Here is a 6,937-nt window from a genome sequence, read left to right as displayed (position 1 = left end):
TCGCCTAGAAACTCCGCCGCGGGAAAACTCCCGACTCCACTGAACTCACTCACTCCCTGCCCTGGAACCTTCGTCCAAGGACTTCGCCACTCTGCCGCACCCGCGGCACTATCGCCCGGAAACTCCGCCGCGGGAGAACTCACTCAGTCACCGACTGACTGACTCAAAGGTCGGCCCATCCTCCTTATATAGCCCTTGGGTTCCCGTCCAGAACAATCGGGAATGTCTCCGAGATATCGCGCGACCTTCGCCGTCGAAATGTCCAGAAACGCGTCGTGAGTCCTGTCGAAGGACGCGGCGGCTGCTCAAAGAACGCCGATAAACGCAACAAGCATCGGGTTCCCACAAAACGCGCCGATAAACATGTCTGAGTCCTTTTATTCTACAGTGCGGCCTCTTATAAGTAACTCGATCTGAGGCAGGTGCGCGCTGCGACGGTCAGGATGTCGCGAGATAGTATGACACGAGATACCAGGGAGATGATGCGGGTGGAAGGGGGCGCAGACAGGCCGAACGAGCGCGGCGACGCCAAACACTGCATCCAAGCGCGATCGTAACAATACTGTTGGGTATTAAATCTTAATACTACATTGTAACACATACTGTGTAAATATGTATTACCACCCTCTTGTGACTAGAGTAGTACTTGTTTTGTTTTTAGTTGTATGCTCGTTGGTTGTAAGCCAAGATGGCCGTGCGTATATATTCTTTCACGGGATAGCTCGGTAATAAATCATGTGAAAATACGACTCTTGCTGTTGTGCTGTTACTATTTTCATAATGCACAGAAAGTTATGACTTATTTTAATGATACTATTATTTATAAAGTCTTATTATTTTGATTGTTATTATTATTATTATGAAATTTTATTATTTAATTTGTATATTGTTCGCCCGCAAAAGTTATTTAAATATATTTTTATTAATTATGTATATCTACGAGAGCTATGCTCTATGACCTGAAATGGACTTATATGGACAGCCAATTGAGTATACCCCTCTAAGGACTAATGAACTTAACGAATAAACGATGATTTTATTCGGGGTATTACTTAAAGAAATTTTCATTGTTGGAAATTTTCGTTTTAAATTTACCGCATTTTTGTGTTTTCAATTGTATTAATAAGTGTTATTTACGGTATTTATATTGTAAATTACGCTAACCGATTTTGGTTTCGGCCAATGAGAGGCCGTGTTTTAGATGAGAGGCGTCTAGAACGTCTTAATTAATAAGGAGGTTGGTTGTATGAAGGCGTCTGATGCCGACGCAAAGGCGCGAGGCCTATTTTAAATTTGAAATATAGCTAGCTAGATTATGCCATCCGACACTCAGGATGAGCTTAAACGACGTATAAATAAATAATGTGTAAGATTATAAGGGCATATTCTGACGGATATGTTATTAGGAGTGAAAATCTGTAAGTAAAGATCTTGCATTTTGTATCGCCCATAGACATACCCAGCTGTATGTAATTTCGTCGTAAATAACTCCGATTTGACTAAAAACTGATTAGTTTTCACGTAAAAGGTGTCAATTATCCTGAACTACGTCATGAATTATTAGTTCCAAGATTTAAATTATTATTTTATTTCGTGATACCCAGAGGTGAAATGGGAGTACAAGTTTCGTGTCTCTACCATATAAACTGAGTTAAGTCAAGGCAAATACGAACCCAAATATAAACATAAACAGTAATCATACTAATTATTAATTGTGCTATGATTTCAAACATTTTCTGGTATGTAAGAATGCGTCCGTAAAAACATCATTTGATTTATTTTCTGAACATACACTAACGAACTTTTGTGAACGATTCATGTGTGCTACGTATTTTCCTGATGTTTTAATTTACATAAGCGCATATCCACGAGTCATGTTCAGTATCGTTAGGATTGTTTTTCTGTGATTTTTTTTATCTAATTATATTAATATTGATTTTTATCTCTACACATATGTTAGTTGTCCCTGATGAATAGCAATTTTTATTATTAATAAAAACCTGAATTCTATCCCTATGTGTTGATATATGTTACCTAGCTACCTGTGTCCAAGAGTGTGTGTTTTATGATAAATAAAATTTTTTTTTTTGCATGTTTCTAAGGGTCAGAGTAAAAGAGCATAACAGTACCATTGACACATATATATATGTCTATATATATATTTTGAAAAATAGTGACAGCCAGTGTATATCGTCCCGACAACACACACACAACAAAAGGGTCTATATATAAATAAACGAGTACTATTAATGGTACTGGCACCAGCAGTAAGAACACACCGAAGAAGTTTAGCAGCAGTATAGTATAGAAAGTGGCGCACATAAACGTGGGGCCCGAGTGTGTTGACACTGAGTTGTCACACCTTATTTCAAGTTGTCATTTGATCCTGCATAGTGTATCTAATCTAGTATAATAACATGGCACACAACCACCCCACATACTCGCTCAGGAGTCGGCGTGACAGTATGTGTGGAGACTGCGATAACACAGGGAATTCAGGAAGTGACACGGCGACATCATCAGCAGGGGGTTCACCAGGGAACACTTGTGTGGAGGGGCCTAGTGATCACTCTACCACCGTGACTGAGAGGTTAGGGCGGCCCATGTCACCGGCAACAGGGGAGCAGGAGGAAAGGGAGGCCACTGTCCCTAACATCACACCATTGCCAGATAATACTTCTACATCACCTGTGACACTGGAAGCACTCATGCAATTATTACGGCAGAGTAATACTCAACTAAATGCGAAATTAGAACAGAACAATACTCAAATGGGGAGGCTTACGACTGAGTTGGGAGCGCTGAGGGATCAGACCAACTCAGGATTAAAGAGCCTGGAACACAGCATTGAGGTTAGGCTGGCCCAGCAACACGAACAGGTCCAGCAGATATCTGAGCAGGTATCACAGAACAGTAGTCGTGTGGACAGTCTGGAGACTCATGTAACATCCATACGAAACATGATCTCAAATGAACACCAGGAACAAGCTAGTGCTAGGGAGGAGGTGCGAGGACATCTCCAGCATCTCGAACATAGACTGGAGGACATGGAGGTGGCTACTGCCACACTACGAGATAGAATCGAGCACCTTAGTGTACACCCCAGTCCCAGGAGTGAGTCAGCTGACCGCCAAGCTCATGTACCGTCACACACAGCCCCTGTGTCAACTGCACCGACTGCCCCAGTAGACAGGCAACCGTACCCCAGTGAGATGTACACAATTCCACTGCTACCCATCCACAATCATCCTACCGTTCAAATGGATCTGCCCAGAGAAACCCCTGTATTGAGCCCATCCAACATTGATGCGGCCACGCTCATGCACCATCCAGCTAAGCATTGGGCAGAAGCTATGCCCACGTTTGCTGGCAGAGCTACAGAGAACCCCATCCGTTTTCTGAAAAGGCTTGAGGAATACACCTCAACCTTTCATTTGAGAGATACAGAGATACTGAAGTGTCTCAACAGCGCCCTGAAAGGACCGGCATTTTACTGGTGGGAGATGCTGAGTGCATCAACGCATAGTTACGCCCAGTTCCAGTCCCTGTTCCACAACCAGTATTGGAACATCCGAATACAGAGTCACCTCCGTGCACAGCTTCACACGGAGAAGTATGACCCAAGGAAGTGCGCGTCCTTGGAAGCGCATCTATCAGCAATGTTTGAGAAGACACGCTACTTGGATCAGCCCATGACGGATGATGAATTCATCGCGGCCATCCTCACGCAGCTTCCACTCAAGTATCAGAAGCAGTTGTCAGGCCTGCCGTACCGTGATGTGACAGAGTTCCGCGAGCGCCTTCTCAATTATGATAAACTTGAGAAAATGGACAGAGCACCCAATACCAAGGAGGAGAGTGAGAGGGTATCACAGCCCCACCGACAACAGCCAGTCCACAACTACTGGCAGAATCGCGAGGGAAAACCCAAGGAGCTCAGACAGGCAGCGGTAAACACAATGAACTGGCAGCCAAGAGGAGGAGGACCTAGCCGGAACGATCAATACCAGACAGGCTACAGGAAGACCCCCTATTACAAGAGAAAGACGTGGTGGTCCAACTCCAGGAATTACCACAGCGATGACGAAGCAAACCACCGCCGGAGGCAGGGGGACTACCGACACAACAAGCGAAGATCATTCTCGCCAGAGTCACGGCCACCCAGGGAGTCAGCAGACCGCCGCCGGAGAGCATCGTCATAAGACGAGCTGGAGTACTGCAAGAAGTACCGCCGTACCGACGAGCCCCGCTACAACGGCAAACCTGAGTACTACCGCCCGCCATACCACTATGCCCCCAGGACTCACGAGACAAGTGGCGGCCATGCCCAGAACAGCCACCTTTCGTACAACCGAAACACACAGATGACAACATTCCCACCACCATTTGCTGCAGCGTCTACATCTCAGCAGACGATGTACTACAACCAGGGACCAGCAAATCAGGTGGCAGCAGAATTCAAAGCTGCTGTGTCTGAAGCAGCAGGGAACCGACAATGGAATCGTCAAGAAGGAGCCAGATCACCAGCTCCAGGTGGACGTGCCAACACTGGCACGTTAAACTATTAAGGATCTCTATATGATCAACCCTGAATTTATACCCCACTGTGACAAGGAGCCCGAAAGGACAAGACTACCCACAGGAGAAGAAGTGGAAGCATTCGTAAGAATGAAGCTCACAGCAGAAGCTGATGTACGAAGAAGAAGGAAACCAGCATCCAAATTGTCTAAATTTAATATCGGCGACCTTGTGCTCAAGAAAACATCTCCTGTCAGCAAGGCGTGGGAGAATGTCACCAGGAAATTATTTTTGCTTTTCGACGGACCATATGTCATAACTGACATAGTTCAAGAGAACTGTTATGCTCTGGAAGAACCATCTACAGGCCGACCAGTAGGCCGGTATAATATTTCGCAGTTGAGAGCCTACAAGAAACCTGTGTCCCAGTGAACAAGTTCGGCACAAGCTAGTGAAACACCTGTATAGTACGAGTATAGGTACTATAACAGCTGAGCGCAATCGGAATGTCTAGGTCAGAGCCAGGACCTGACCAGTATAAATGTGAAAGGTATTAAATGGTTACTGTGTAATTTGATACGCCATGTGAGGCGTATTGCAACCACTGACAGGTACCTAATGTGTAGCGGAAGTGTGATACCCGCTTGGTACATTATCGTCGCGTCGATGCGGAAGTGCAATTCCCGCTTATTATTGCCTGTAGTGAGGTGAAGTGAAATGCCACCCACACAGATGTAATGAATCTTCGAATTTAATAGTGTATTATGTGTATAATATTGTTTGTCAGTTGGTCTGCATTATTCTTCGTGTGAGTATAAGTTCACTAACAGTAATATCTGAATCTGTGTAATGAGATGCGCCTATCTGTAAGTACTATCATACTAACTAGCAAAAAGAAATGTCAAGCTTATGTGTTGTCGACTAACTTGTGTGAGAGAAGTATGGCCTAGCTGTGTAAACATGGGTGAGCACTGTTCTACAAAGCATCTAAGAAGCACATGAACACTTTGCAACTACTAGCATAACAATAATAATGATAAGGTTACCTTGAATTACTGATGTGGTTACTCCATTTTTTTCGAAGCACAACACACCACTGAATTTATTAAGAATCGCCGAGATTTATCATTTTCTGTTATCAAACACTGCTGCAGAAGAAGATAAAAAAAAATATTCTTTTTTTTTCTGCAAATGTAATACTTTTGTTTTACTCGAATTCTATGATTGAAGTAGGGCTTTGCAAACGATCTCATAGGGTTGCATTCTGCCCTGAATGCAGAGTAGAAAAGTATGCATTCCTTTCGCATACAAATCCACTCAGTATTAGAAAGCTATTTCTTTAAATTAATTTGATTGGTTATTTTAAATAATGATATTTATGAAATGATAACAAGATATATACGAGCGACTTTGTGTTATTTATTGTGAAAAAAAAAAACCTATACAAAAGACTTTAATTTCATTCAACGTGGCACTTGAGATTTTGTTTGTTTATGTTTGTAATCGTCGAGTAGGCGAATATGATGTCAAACGAAGACCTGAAAAACTCAATGTCTAACAACTATGTCACGGACTTAGTACACTGTTGCAGTAAATGTCAGCAGGCTGTATTATAAACAAGTACTAAGTTACTGCAAAATTGAGCCAGCCAGAAAAGAAAAAAAAAAAGAAAAAATAAAAAATTTGCAAGCTATCATGAAAGCATTTTTTTTTGTTTCACTTGGCTTTGTCAGGATAGAATTATCCTTTTCATCGAGATCATGAATCTCAAGTGATTTTAACAAGAAACAATTCCTATCAGAGAAATTTCTGAATGATATGAATACACAGTCAGGATCCTGCGAAGCCCGCATCGGATGCCTGAAAACGAAACTAATGGTTGATATGAGAGGGAAACTGCTATACACTTTCCAAACAGCTGTTTGCGTTATATGAGAACCCAGCTGATTACAGAAAAAAAAAACTACCTTGCGAGAAGTGGTAGAAATAAAAGTTCACCAGACACTCGAGTAAAATAAAAGAAAGAAAAATAAAGGCCGCCTTCGCCGAGCGGTAAGCTGCGATAAAAGAGAGATAAAAAAAAAGGAAACACTGTGCGTTCCCTTTCCAAGCACAAGTTACACATGATGCGTGTACTTAAACGAAATCAAAACTATTGTTGATTTGTTTGCTAACATAAACAAATGCTTTTAATGATGTAATATATGAAATGTTCCTTGAAGTGATATTGTAAATATGATTTTATGTATATGATATGAGATGTTAGTGAGAATTATTAATTTTATCAATTGTAGATATTATGAATTTATGAAAGATTGTGAGATGATGCTTATGGAAATGTACGAGATGCATAATGAAATTGTACATAGAATAAAACAGGTACAACCTGAAGGCATAAGGATGCCTAACAATGATGTAC

Source organism: Bacillus rossius, chromosome 6 (assembly GCF_032445375.1).
Source record: "Bacillus rossius redtenbacheri isolate Brsri chromosome 6, Brsri_v3, whole genome shotgun sequence".
Lineage (NCBI taxonomy): Eukaryota > Metazoa > Arthropoda > Insecta > Phasmatodea > Bacillidae > Bacillus > Bacillus rossius.
The sequence above is the reverse complement of the archived record's forward strand: the minus strand, read 5'-3'. Positions refer to the sequence as shown.